The following is a 15,840-nucleotide window of genomic DNA, read 5'->3' as shown; positions in this document are numbered from 1 at the left end:
TGCCACCAGGCCCATTTATGCTCATCCTTTCAATCTTATTATTAATTCTCGTATACCTCTTGGGCCCACTTGTAACCTCCTTCCATTCACTGGATGAAGTGGAATCCAAATCATCAGAATCACAAGAGTCGTCGACAATATTATTTGTAATATTTTCATCACGCATATCTTTCTTTTTGGAACTAGGGCAACAATAATTATCTTCACCCCTTGTCTCTGACACCGCCTCAACATCTTCATGATTCTCAAAAAGTTCTCTTAACCCAAAGTGAGACGATCCTTGGTCTTCCACCACCACTCCAACACCTTTTTTCGGCGGTGTCCAGTAAAAATCAGCTGACTAGGCAGACCAAGTAAAAATCAGATCTTTAGAAATTTGATCTTGACTGCATATAGCCATGGTATCCTCCAGGTATTCGATGATGAGTTCTTGAAAGGAATAAGTGAGATTGAAAGGAATAAGTGAGATTGATATCTTCCTCTTAACCATGTGGCGAGTGATTCCGGTAACAAGACACCGCCGGAAAAAGGTGTTGGAGTGGTGGTGGAAGACCAAGGATCGTCTCACTTTGTGTTAAGAGAACCTTTTGAGAATCACGAAGATGTTGAGGCGGTGTCAGAGACAAGGGGTGAAGATAATTATTGTTGCCCTAGTTCCAAAAAGAAAAATACGCGTGATGAATGTAAAGACCCGTCCTAATCCATAAGAACGAATACAATAACATATAATTACATCGCGAGGTATTTGACCTCTATATGATACATTTTACAAACATTGCATTCGTTTTAAAAGACAAACTTTCATTACATCGAAAGTTGACAGCATGCATACCATTTCATAATATTCATCTATAAATGATCTAATCTGTCATTTACTTAATCATAATCTTTACTGAACTCAACGACTTGAATGCAACGTCTTTTGAAATATGCCATGAATGACTCCAAGTAATATCTTTAAAATGAGCAAATGCACAGCAGAAGATTTCTTTAATACCTGAGAATAAACATGCTTTAAAGTGTCAACCAAAAGGTTGGTGAGTTCATTAGTTTATCATAATCATTCATTTCCATCATTTTAATAGACCACAAGAATTTCATTTCCATTTCTCATAAATATACGTCCCATGCATAGAGACAAAAATCATTCATATGGATTGAACACCTGGTAACCGACATTAACAAGATGCATATAAGAATATCCCCTATCATTCCAAAAAATCCTTCGGACATGATAAAAATGAATTCGAAGTAATAAAGCATCCGGTACTTTGGATGGGGTTCGTTAGGCCCAATAGATCTATCTTTAGGATTCGCGTCAATTAGTAGATCGGTTTACTAATTCTTAGGCTACCAAGCAAAAGGGGTATATTCGGCTTCGATCATTCAACCATATAATGTAGTTTCGATTACTTGTGTCTATTTCGTAAAACGTTTATAAAAATTACGCATGTATTCTCAACCCAAAAATATAAAGGGTAAAAAGGCAAATGAAACTCACCATACTGTATTTCGTAGTGAAAATACATATAACGTTATTGAACAATGCAAGGTTGGCCTTGAATTCACGAACCTATATTAATTATATATATTTATATGTTGGTCAATATTTGTCTAACAATTTAAGTCAAGTCATATTGTACCACAATCCTAATGCTCGAGACTAATATGCAAAAGTCAACCAAAGTCAATTTGACTTAAAATGATTTCCAAATTTTATACATGATTAGTATATATTTTAAATATCGTCGTTTTATATTTTTAAATATTTTTAAAAGATTTATTAGAGTAAATAATATAATTCATTTATTATCAAAATCTATATAATAAAAATATACTTTTATATATCTTAAGTAATAAAATTTATAAAGTTTATTTAATATCATAAAAATAATATGATAGGTTTTATTAAGGTAATTATATTATTTGTATTACATATTTTTCTGATAAAATAACATTAATAATAATAATAAGTAAAAGTTGTATTATTTTGTAATAATAATTATTATTCTTCTATTAATAAAAATATCAATATTTATATTTATTAAAAATGATATTATGATAAAATGATAATTCTAATTACGATTACTTTAATATTTACGATACTTTTTAATATTAACTTTAAAATAATAATTTTATTTAAAATGATATTTTATAATAACAATGACATTTCATTTAAAATGATAATTTTTGTTAAAATGATAGTTTTAATACTAACGATACTTTTAATAATAGAAATGATAAAAATAATAAGAACGATAATTTTATCTAAAACAATATCTTACAATATTTTAATTTCATCATGATACTCATACTTATTATTTCCTAATCGATTCGTTTAATAGCTTTTAATTGACTTTTATATTGCGTTCATAATCATAATAATTAGGTGTTACTAATATTAGTTTTTAATTATAATAATACTAATGTTAATAAATATTATGATAATCTTTAATGATAATACTAATTATAACTTTAACGATAATAACGATAGTAATAATAATAAAAATAACAATTTTTAATGATAATACTTTTTATTGATAATGATAATAATAATAATAATAATAATAATAATAATAATAATAATAATAATAATAATAATAATAATAATAATAATAATAATAATAATAATAATAATAATAATAATAATAATAATAATAATAATAATAATTAGATAAAAACTATAACGACGATAATAACGACGATAATAATAATCATTTTTAATAATAATACAAAAATTCAATCGACTATAACTTCAAATCCGTTCATCGAAACCATTCGATATCTAAATGAAAAGTTCTTAATTTTTCGCTAGCTTTCCAACGACATGCATATCTTATACCTTATCTCAACCGCATATGTAACTAATTTAAGATTCAACATATCCTATCTAATGGCAATATCAAAAATACAAGCATGCATAATCCTAAATACTCGAGCACTAGTCAGGGATACACTAAAAAAATATATAAAAGTTAAGTTATGAGTGCTCACGTATCAATATTGAGATTCAATATTGCAGGAAAGTACGTAGACGCAACGGAGATGATAAACACTAGATTGACCTCACTAGCATACCCACAAACCATACCCATCACCTCCATATCTATAACCCATAATTTCCTTAGCCCTATCCTACTCGCAAAACCCGTTTTGAAATAGCTCGCTCATGACCTCGTCGTAGTATTTTATGTACAATAATAATACTACTAATATTAATGCGATTAATAATAATATTACTCTTAATAATAATAATAATAATATAAATAATATAAGTAAATAATATATACGGAGTAATATAAATGAAAGTTTGATATGTGTGTGTTTTAGTGAACGGTCGAGTAAATTATATAGAGTTTCAGAAACTTGACTCCATGCGATCACATGGAGTCCACATGATAAAATCATGCGATCACATGATACCAATTAACAGCTCATTTCCAGTTCATTTCTAATTCATGTTCCACACCGACACTCATTTATGTATAAGTATATATTATTTAATATATATTATATTTAATCTTTAGAATTAATTAAATATTATATTATATTCTCGTGCGTAGTTGATTTGTAATTTTTACACCGATGTGTTGTACGTTGACCCTTGACTTAAGTACTAGTTCTGGGTTTTCGAACGCAATTTCGTACGCTTAGAAAACTAGCCTTTTACGTTACGCGACGTGTACCCTTATTAATAATTTGACTTACTCGTCAATAAATTACCTTATAATAATTGTAACTTATAAAATTGAGTGTTGTGGTCATTTGCTTCTATAAATCAATGGTTCGTTGTTTGTCAAAATATATTAGTTTAAATCAGGACGTTTTATGACTAAATTATATATATTTATATTTTCATTTCGAAATATAAATTTGAACTATTTACTTAATGTAGTTTTTCAAAACTAATGTCATTCAAAACTTATATATTTAGAAATCGTTTAAATATTAATAATTACTATTTCGTAACTTTTGTATTTTAAAATTTAAAATTGATATATTTTATTTATATACAAACGTTCGTAAAATATTTTAATAATCAAATTATTTTATATTCACAAATCATTTTATTACAAAGGTTATAATAGTAGAAGTTGTTATGTCATAAGACGTTCTTAAAAAGTCTATTATATTGAAATGACGTTTTCGTTTATGAACGTAAAATCATATATGAATCATATCAGGTTTCAAGGTTTTAACTTCTAGTTTAATCATGACTCGTAGGATTAAGTCTAAAGGAAAAATCAAACATAAGGAATCATCTTAATGTAAAATGTCGATCTATTTAACTTGTCAATATCTATTTTCTAATTTACCTATATTCCCTAATTTCACTTTCACAATACCTAATATGAAGGTTAATTAATTTATCTTATCAAAAGTCATGAGACAATTATTGTAAGGCATGTACTGGAATTTAACAGAAATTTTCACCAATCTGTCTTGCTCTCGCTACTTGACACTTTGTCCTTACTCGAAGATCACATTACCATTTATTCCGAATATCGTTAAAAAGGAAAGGTTTTCTAAATCAAAGTGGACCTCTTAACAGAGATTCGTAATCATAATTCAATGTATCTGATAAATCAATCATTTGATATCATCTTCTAATTCCATCGATAATTATTTGAATATATTTTGAAACAAATATGTTTATGTAAAGTATTATACGTCTAATACTTTGCTAACATTCTCAAGCCATATAATAGACTTCGTAACTTATTCTCATTCTAACCAAACATTTAATGTTTCATCAATATTTCTTAATTTAATAATCACACATATGTATATATTCATACATATCTATTTGCACATAATTATTCGTGAATCGTCGAGAGCAGTCATAGGGTAATTGGTCATATGAACATAATTCAAAGTTTTTGAGATTTCAACATTAAAGACTTTGCTTATCGTGTCGGAATGATATAAAGATAAAGTTTAAATTTGGTCGGAAATTTTCGGGTCGTCACAGTACCTACCCGTTAAAGAAATTTCATCCCCAAAATTTGATAGAGGTCGTAATTGCTAACAATAAGAATGTTATTATGACAATTATAGAGTCTTATCACATTTAAGAAGTATGGATAAAATAATTCGATTACTCGAAGCGTATGAGTGAAGTTATCGTAAATGAATGAAATAAGATAATAGTGATTCGTCATATCCTTTGACGTCGTCACGATTGATTTTCTGAGTTCAAGGGAGTTGGAGAAAATCTTTGTAATAAGATTTGATTCTTCGGTAATCAAGGAAATTAGGATCCGCTTTAAATGCGATCATCTGTTTTGATTTGTTGTGTCAAATATTTTACTATAAATCCACCCCCTTCTTTTCCTTACAACTCACCTTTTATGCTTTCTCCCCCAATTCACACTTTTAAATTGTCCGTCAATATGCTTCATCCAGTACTGATTCTTGATATACTCCTCACTTTCATATCTGTCGTTCTTCTTTTTCATCTGCCTCCGGAAGAATCTGTTTATTTTTACTATACTCTTAGTTTTATAGTGTTTTTAGTTCTCCAGTGTCTTTATATTACTATATGCATCGATATATACGGTTTATAGTTTCTGGGTTGTTGTTGGGTTTTATATCTTCCCTTATATTCCGATGTCCCTACTTCTGTCTTCTATAATCATTGTCATTCCCAGTTAATGCTCTCTTTTATTTGTTGCGAGTTATACTCCAATTTCTATTTCAGAGTTTTGTCCTTTCGTTTCTTCTTCTTGTGATTAAGCACCGCTTGTAATGGTCCAGAATTCGTAGGTATGAATTTCAGAATGAACATATTTAATGTTCTAAGACGAAAATTGTAATGGTACGATTTTGATTTGTTAAATTACCAGAATACCTCAGAAAAGACCAAATCATCAAGAATTATTTTCTTGATATTTTAGAGGTTAAAGAGAACACAAAAGTCGTGTAACATAGCACATGATGACGTTATGATCTGTGAATCATCACATTCTATTTTAAAAACTCAGCATGAATTACTGTAATATAATCACGTTGATCAAGTGTCATTATATTATACTAACTCATGCATCAGTTCTCAACACTACTTCAAAAACATTCATACTTTAAACTCGAAAGTTTCAAAATTTAGAATCTAAAACAGTTTCCTTTATAATGTGATACAGATAGCCAGGAGATAAATGATTTCAGATAAGAATAGCTATGGAAATGTCTTCAGAAATATGGAGGATATTTATAACGAAAGATATGATGATATCTTATAATATCTAAGATTAGAGGATGATGAAGAATATTGTCCGCCAGATTTTTAAAGTAAGGAGTAAGATATTCGCTAAAGACTTCAGTAGACACTGAATCATTTGGATTCTTTGAAGGCAGGTTTAGTCCTTGTGATTTGTCCACGGCTTCCTTCATACTTTGCTCAATCCGTTTTTCCAGTATCAATTTTTTGTTTGAGCTTTTCCAATCTACTATTCTTTATTATCAAACTTCTGACCGTAATTGCTGTCTACCGTCCTTGCCACTTCATCATCCTTTTTCAAAACTTCTTGGTACTGATTCGTAGGCTGAAGTGTTTTTCAGAAACTTCACATTCGCAGTCTGTAAGTCTTGAAGATAGACGTTATATGTATATATATAACTGTTGAAGTAGAACGCTGTGAGATTTCAAAATACTGATTGCTGATTCCCTGTAATTGGCATGGCAATTCTTGATACAAGATGTGGATGAGTATATGATAGGGTTTTAATGAATAGATATAATGACTTTTCGAAGATGCTAACGTCAAAGGGTAATGAAGTTGCTGGTACATCTGCAGATAATGTGGTGGAATATAAAAGGTTCCCCGGTAACAAAAGGGTAATCGTATATATCAGGGTTATAATAGAACTACTCCGGATGAAAAATCGAAGTTGATTCGCTGAAGCTGTGACAGAATTTGCTACTTTGAAAAGGAATCGCAAAGTTATTTTTGCTAATAAATGCCAAAGGATCTGTCGCAGGTACGTGTTAAACTTTTACTTATGTTCCGGAAGTTTTCCAGATGCACGATTGTGGATAACATGTAGTTGAATCATCATCTCGATTGTTTCTTAATTGAGGTGTTTTCAAGAATCATGAAGGGCTTGAATGCAGATTGTCATTGTCAATATTCGAATGACGAAATCGTTGTGAATCTTGAATGATACGATTATCTTTATGATTTTTGTGAATGATAGTGATGTTCTAACACAGTTTTGAATTCAAAATATGGCTTTGAAATATGTAAGAATCTAAGAGTGATGTTTGCTGTTAAATCTTGACATGAATTTCTGATCTGTCCAAAATCAGAATATGTAATGGTTGTCCTGATTTTTATGAAAGAATGTGTATCGTTGTATAATTAGTATAGTTGATGATTTGTTGAATCGGAATCGAAGAATGTAACATATTAATTGTGAATTTATATATCTCTCGGGTATTACCTACCCGTTAAAAAAAATTCACAACTAATATTTGGTACAACTGAATTTTATTACAGTCTTTATGAAAATATATATATGTGTGTATATTTTCTTTAGATATAATATAGATTTAATGAGTTAATATTAAATTAAACTCATTTGATTTATTGGTTGAAACTAGAATTGAATAATCCCTAAAACTTTAGAAATTTCATAACTTTTACGGAGTATTTCTTCAAGGTGATTGAAATTATGAATCAATACTTCGTTATTTACTGATGCATGATGTTGTTATTTGTGGAATTTTTATGAACTTCGCAAGATATAAATGATGTTGTTTGAGAAATTTCGAGTACATCGATGATGAAAGTGTACAATCACACATATATTTGAATAGTACACTTGATTTACTATGAAATGGAATTCATTGAATTGAGACAGAGATTGTAGTTAACGATGGATAAGTTGCTGACGAAGAATGTACATCATAGCATATTAGTAATATGAATTAACCGAGTAGTTAAGATTCACACATAATAGCTTAGTACGGAAAGATTTATTAAAAATTTATATATATAAGATATACATACAATTCCTTCAGTGAAAAATGAGTTAATACTTCATAACTCGTTGATATGACATACTTGTTGTTGATTTGTGAGGATATCCACGGTGACCCTTGAACTGTCGGGGCTTGTGATGTTAGAGGTGCTGCTGATTCTGACAATGTTGTCGGCACTGACTGTGCTGGGGATGCTAACGGTATTGTTGATGCTGTTGGTAAAACAAGTCTAACTTGTAAATCACACACCATTCTTGTCAGGGTTTCTACTCTTCCTTCTATCATTTTGGTTTACTCATCTGATTTATGGTTAGGGTTAGAATAGATAATCTCTATGTCTTTAGAGACTACATAATCGTCGCAGAATGTTTCTCCAATGAAGTTATGAATCAACACTTCATCGTTTGTTGTTGTTGGTATTCCTTGGTATTTACAGAGCATATGACGTTGATGTTCGGGGTACAGATTATGATGTTGAGGTGTGAGATGCGGATGTTGTTGTTGGTGGTGATAATGGTACTGTTGGTGTTGCAGATGGTGATATTGGTTATGCTGCTGGTGCTGCTGCTGGTGTTTGTAACCTTTGCACCATATTCTCCAAAGCCACTACCCGAGCGCGAAGCTCGTTGACTTCTTCTATTACACCAGGGTGATTGTTGGTTTGGACGAGCGGATAAAATAAAGTCTAAAATTTGATGTAATATATAATCATTACGAGATACTCTGGAAATGAGAGAGAAAATGGTGTTTCGGACAGGTTCGCCGGTAAGTGCTTCAGGTTCTTCGCCAAGAGGGCAATGTGGTGGATGGAAGGGATCACCTTCTTCTTGTCTCCAATGATTGAGGAGGCTACGAACCCATCCCCAATTCATCTAGAATAGATGAAGGCTGATTGGTTGATCCATTCCGGTCACACTGCTTTCGGAGCTGAAGTGGGATTCCATTTCGGAATTCGAGGAACTTGAATTAATGACGAATTCTATTTCGTACGATTGAATAAAGGATTTTTCGATATAAAAATGATTTTCTGGCTATCGGGTGGTATTTTATTTACATAGGATATCTATATATATAGATCAAAAGATTTCGTAGATTACCGAGGAATTTACGGAATATATTAGGCAAAGTTTAAAGTAACAGATACGATAATATATGATTTAGCAGATACAATAAGATATGAATTTTGTCTATACACTATGAAATGTCCCGTTCTTATTGATTAAAAACGTTCCATATTAATTGATTTCGTTGCGAGGTTTTGACCTCTATATGAGACGTTTTTCAAAGACTGCATTCATTTTTAAACAAACCATAACCTTTATTTCATCAATAAAGGTTTAAAAAGCTTTACGTAGATCATCAAATAATGATAATCTAAAATATCTTGTTTACACACGACCATTACATAATGGTTTACAATACAAATATGTTACAACAAAATAAGTTTCTTGAATGCAGTTTTTACACAATATCATACAAGCATGGACTCCAAATCTTGTCCTTATTTAAGTATGCGACAGCGGAAGCTCTTAATAATCACCTGAGAATAAACATGCTTAAAACGTCAACAAAAATGTTGGTGAGTTATAGGTTTAACCTATATATATCAAATCGTAACAATAGACCACAAGATTTCATATTTCAATACACATCCCATACATAGAGATAAAAATCATTCATATGGTGAACACCTGGTAACCGACAATAACAAGATGCATATATAAGAATATCCCCATCATTCCGGGATACCCTTCGGATATGATATAAATTTCGAAGTACTAAAGCATCCGGTACTTTGGATGGGGTTTGTTAGGCCCAATAGATCTATCTTTAGGATTCGCGTCAATTAGGGTGTCTGTTCCCTAATTCTTAGATTACCAGACTTAATAAAAAGGGGCATATTCGATTTCGATAATTCAACCATAGAATGTAGTTTCACGTACTTGTGTCTATTTTGTAAATCATTTATAAAACCTGCATGTATTCTCATCCCAAAAATATTAGATTTTAAAAGTGGGACTATAACTCACTTTCACAGATTTTTACTTCGTCGGGAAGTAAGACTTGACCACTGGTTGATTCACGAACCTATAACAATATATACATATATATCAAAGTATGTTCAAAATATATTTACAACACTTTTAATATATTTTGATGTTTTAAGTTTATTAAGTCAGCTGTCCTCGTTAGTAACCTACAACTAGTTGTCCACAGTTAGATGTACAGAAATAAATCGATAAATATTATCTTGAATCAATCCACGACCCAGTGTATACGTATCTCAGTATTGATCACAACTCAAACTATATATATTTTGGAATCAACCTCAACCCTGTATAGCTAACTCCAACATTCACATATAGAGTGTCTATGGTTGTTCCGAAATATATATAGATGTGTCGACATGATAGGTCGAAACATTGTATACGTGTCTATGGTATCTCAAGATTACATAATATATAATACAAGTTGATTAAGTTATGGTTGGAATAGATTTGTTACCAATTTTCACGTAGCTAAAATGAGAAAAATTATCCAATCTTGTTTTACCCATAACTTCTTCATTTTAAATCCGTTTTGAGTGAATCAAATTGCTATGGTTTCATATTGAACTCTATTTTATGAATCTAAACAAAAAAAGTATAGGTTTCTAGTCGGAAAAATAAGTTACAAGTCGTTTTTGTAAAGGTAGTCATTTCAGTCGAAAGAACGACGTCTAGATGACCATTTTAGAAAACATACTTCCACTTTGAGTTTAACCATAATTTTTGGATATAGTTTCATGTTCATAATAAAAATCATTTTCTCAGAATAAAAACTTTTAAATCAAAGTTTATCATAGTTTTTAATTAACTAACCCAAAACAGCCCGCGGTGTTACTACGACGGCGTAAATCCGGTTTTACGGTGTTTTTCGTGTTTCCAGGTTTTAAATCATTAAGTTAGCATATCATATAGATATAGAACATGTGTTTAGTTGATTTTAAAAGTCAAGTTAGAAGGATTAACTTTTGTTTGCGAACAAGTTTAGAATTAACTAAACTATGTTCTAGTGATTACAAGTTTAAATCTTCGAATAAGATAGCTTTATATGTATGAATCGAATGATGTTATGAACATCATTACTACCTTAAGTTCCTTGGATGAACCTACTGGAAAAGAGAGAAATGGATCTAGCTTCAATGGATCCTTGGATGGCTCAAAGTTCTTGAAGCAAAATCATGACACGAAAACAAGTTCAAGTAAGATCATCACTTGAAATAAGATTGTTATAGTTATAGAAATTGAACCAAAGTTTGAATATGATTATTACCTTGTATTAGAATGATAACCTACTGTAAGAAACAAAGATTTCTTGAGGTTGGATGATCACCTTACAAGATTGGAAGTGAGCTAGCAAACTTGAAAGTATTCTTGATTTTATGAAACTAGAACTTTTGGAATTTATGAAGAACACTTAGAACTTGAAGATAGAACTTGAGAGAGTTCAATTAGATGAAGAAAATTGAAGAATGAAAGTGTTTGTAGGTGTTTTTGGTCGTTGGTGTATGGATTAGATATAAAGGATATGTAATTTTGTTTTCATGTAAATAAGTCATGAATGATTACTCATATTTTTGTAATCTTATGAGATATTTCATGCTAGTTGCCAAATGATGGTTCCCACATGTGTTAGGTGACTCACATGGGCTGCTAAGAGCTGATCATTGGAGTGTATATACCAATAGTACATACATCTAAAAGCTGTGTATTGTACGAGTACGAATACGGGTGCATACGAGTAGAATTGTTGATGAAACTGAACGAGAATGTAATTGTAAGCATTTTTGTTAAGTAGAAGTATTTTGATAAGTGTATTGAAGTCTTTCAAAAATGTATAAATACATATTAAAACACTACATGTATATACATTTTAACTGAGTCGTTAAGTCATCGTTAGTCGTTACATGTAAGTGTTGTTTTGAAACCTTTAGGTTAACGATCTTGTTAAATGTTGTTAACCCAATGTTTATAATAACAAAAGAGATTTTAAATTATTATATTATCATGATATTATGATGTACGAATATCTCTTAATATGATATATATACATTAAATGTCGTTACAACGATAAACGTTACATATATGTCTCGTTTCAAAATCATTAAGTTAGTAGTCTTGTTTTTACATATGTAGTTCATTGTTAATATAATTAATGATATGTTTACTTATCATAATATCATGTTAACTATATATATAACCATATATATGTCATCATATAGTTTTTTTACAAGTTTTAACGTTCGTGAATCACCGGTCAACTTGGGTGGTCAATTGTCTATATGAAACCTATTTCAATTAATCAAGTCTTAACAAGTTTGATTGCTTAACATGTTGGAAACATTTAATCATGTAAATATCAATCTCAATTAATATATATAAACATGGAAAAGTTCGGGTCACTACAGCACCTACCCGTTAAATAAATTTCGTCCCGAAATTTTAAGCTGTTGAAGGTGTTGACGAATCTTCTGGAAATAGATGCGGGTATTTCTTCTTCATCTGATCTTCACGCTCCCAGGTGAACTCGGGTCCTCTACGAGCATTCCATCGAACCTTAACAATTGGTATCTTGTTTTGCTTAAGTCTTTTAACCTCACGATCCATTATTTCGACGGGTTCTTCGATGAATTGAAGTTTTTCGTTGATTTGGATTTCATCTAACGGAATAGTGAGATCTTCTTTAGCAAAACATTTCTTTAAATTCGAGACGTGGAAAGTGTTATGTACAGCCGCGAGTTGTTGAGGTAACTCTAGTCGGTAAGCTACTGGTCCGACACGATCAATAATCTTGAATGGTCCAATATACCTTGGATTTAATTTCCCTCGTTTACCAAATCGAACAACGCCTTTCCAAGGTGCAACTTTAAGCATGACCATCTCTCCAATTTCAAATTCTATATCTTTTCTTTTAATGTCAGCGTAGCTCTTTTGTCGACTTTGGGCGGTTTTCAACCGTTGTTGAATTTGGATGATCTTCTCGGTAGTTTCTTGTATAATCTCCGGACCCGTAATCTGTCTATCCCCCACTTCACTCCAACAAATCGGAGACCTGCACTTTCTACCATAAAGTGCTTCAAACGGCGCCATCTCAATGCTTGAATGGTAGCTGTTGTTGTAGGAAAATTCTGCTAACGGTAGATGTCGATCCCAACTGTTTCCGAAATCAATAACACATGCTCGTAGCATGTCTTCAAGCGTTTGTATCGTCCTTTCGCTCTGCCCATCAGTTTGTGGATGATAGGCAGTACTCATGTCTAGACGAGTTCCTAATGCTTGCTGTAATGTCTGCCAGAATCTTGAAATAAATCTGCCATCCCTATCAGAGATAATAGAGATTGGTATTCCATGTCTGGAGACGACTTCCTTCAAATACAGTCGTGCTAACTTCTCCATCTTGTCATCTTCTCTTATTGGTAGGAAGTGTGCTGATTTGGTGAGACGATCAACTATTACCCAAATAGTATCAAAACCACTTGCAGTCCTTGGCAATTTAGTGATGAAATCCATGGTAATGTTTTCCCATTTCCATTCCGGGATTTCGGGTTGTTGAAGTAGACCTGATGGTTTCTGATGCTCAGCTTTGACCTTAGAACACGTCAAACATTCTCCTACGTATTTAGCAACATCGGCTTTCATACCCGGCCACCAAAAATGTTTCTTGAGATCCTTGTACATCTTCCCCGTTCCAGGATGTATTGAGTATCTGGTTTTATGAGCTTCTCTAAGTACCATTTCTCTCATATCTCCAAATTTTGGTACCCAAATCCTTTCAGCCCTATACCGGGTTCCGTCTTCCCGAATATTAAGATGCTTCTCCGATCCTTTGGGTATTTCATCCTTTAAATTTCCCTCTTTTAAAACTCCTTGTTGCGCCTCCTTTATTTGAGTAGTAATGTTATTATGAATCATTATATTCATAGATTTTACTCGAATGGGTTCTCTATCCTTCCTGCTCAAGGCATCGGCTACCACATTTGCCTTCCCCGGGTGGTAACGAATCTCAAAATCGTAATCATTCAATAATTCAATCCACCTACGCTGCCTCATATTCAGTTGTTTCTGATTAAATATGTGTTGAAGACTTTTGTGGTCGGTATATATAATACTTTTGACCCCATATAAGTAGTGCCTCCAAGTCTTTAATGCAAAAACAACCGCGCCTAATTCCAAATCATGCGTCGTATAATTTTGTTCGTGAATCTTCAATTGTCTAGACGCATAAGCAATCACCTTCGTTCGTTGCATTAATACACAACCGAGACCTTGCTTTGATGCGTCACAATAAATCACAAAATCATCATTCCCTTCAGGCAATGACAATATAGGTGCCGTAGTTAGCTTTTTCTTCAATAACTGAAACGCTTTCTCTTGTTCATCATTCCATTCAAATTTCTTCCCTTTATGCGTTAATGCAGTCAAGGGTTTTGCTATTCTGGAAAAGTCTTGGATGAACCTTCTGTAGTAACCAGCTAGTCCTAAAAACTGGCGTATGTGTTTCGGAGTTTTCGGGGTTTCCCACTTTTCAACAGTTTCTATCTTTGCCGGATCCACCTTAATACCTTCTTTGTTCACTATGTGACCGAGGAATTGAACTTCTTCCAACCAAAATGCACACTTTGAAAACTTAGCGTACAATTCTTCCTTCCTCAATACTTCTAACACCTTTCTCAAATGTTCACCGTGTTCTTGGTCATTCTTTGAGTAAATAAGTATGTCATCAATGAAAACAATGACAAACTTGTCAAGGTATGGTCCACACACTCGGTTCATAAGGTCCATGAACACAGCTGGTGCATTAGTTAAACCAAACGGCATGACCATAAACTCGTAATGACCGTAACGTGTTCTGAAAGCAGTCCTTGGAATATCATCTTCTTTCACCCGCATTTGATGATACCCGGAACGTAAGTCAATCTTTGAATAAACAGACGAGCCTTGTAGTTGATCAAATAAGTCGTCGATTCTCGGTAGTGGGTAGCGATTCTTGATGGTAAGTTTGTTCAACTCTCGGTAGTCGATACACAACCTGAATGTACCATCTTTCTTCTTGACAAACAAAACAGGAGCTCCCCACGGTGATGTGCTTGGTCGAATGAAACCACGCTCTAAAAGTTCTTGTAATTGGCTTTGCAGTTCTTTCATCTCGCTGGGTGCGAGTCTGTAAGGAGCACGAGCTATTGGTGCAGCTCCTGGTACAAGATCTATTTGAAATTCAACGGATCGATGTGGGGGTAATCCCGGTAATTCTTTCGGAAATACATCGGGAAATTCTTTTGCAATGGGAACATCATTGATGCTCTTTTCTTCAGTTTGTACTTTCTCGACGTGTGCTAGAACAGCATAGCAACCTTTTCTTATTAGTTTTTGTGCCTTCAAATTACTAATAAGATGTAGCTTCGTGTTGCCCTTTTCTCCGTACACCATTAAGGGTTTTCCTTTTTCTCGTATAATGCGAATTGCATTTTTGTAACAAACGATCTCCGCTTTCACTTCTTTCAACCAGTCCATACCGATTATCACATCAAAACTCCCTAACTCTACTGGTATCAAATCAATCTTAAATGTTTCGCTAACCAGTTTAATTTCTCGATTCCGACATATATTATCTGCTGATATTAATTTACCATTTGCTAATTCGAGTAAAAATTTACTATCCAAAGGCGTCAATGGACAACTTAATTTAGCACAAAAATCTCTACTCATATAGCTTCTATCCGCACCCGAATCAAATAAAACGTAAGCAGATTTATTGTCAATAAGAAACGTACCCGTAACAAGCTCCGGGTCTTCCTGTGCCTCTACCGCATTAATATT

Source organism: Rutidosis leptorrhynchoides, chromosome 8 (genome assembly GCF_046630445.1).
Source record: "Rutidosis leptorrhynchoides isolate AG116_Rl617_1_P2 chromosome 8, CSIRO_AGI_Rlap_v1, whole genome shotgun sequence".
Taxonomy (NCBI): domain Eukaryota; kingdom Viridiplantae; phylum Streptophyta; class Magnoliopsida; order Asterales; family Asteraceae; genus Rutidosis; species Rutidosis leptorrhynchoides.
Note: the sequence above shows the minus strand (reverse complement) of the source record.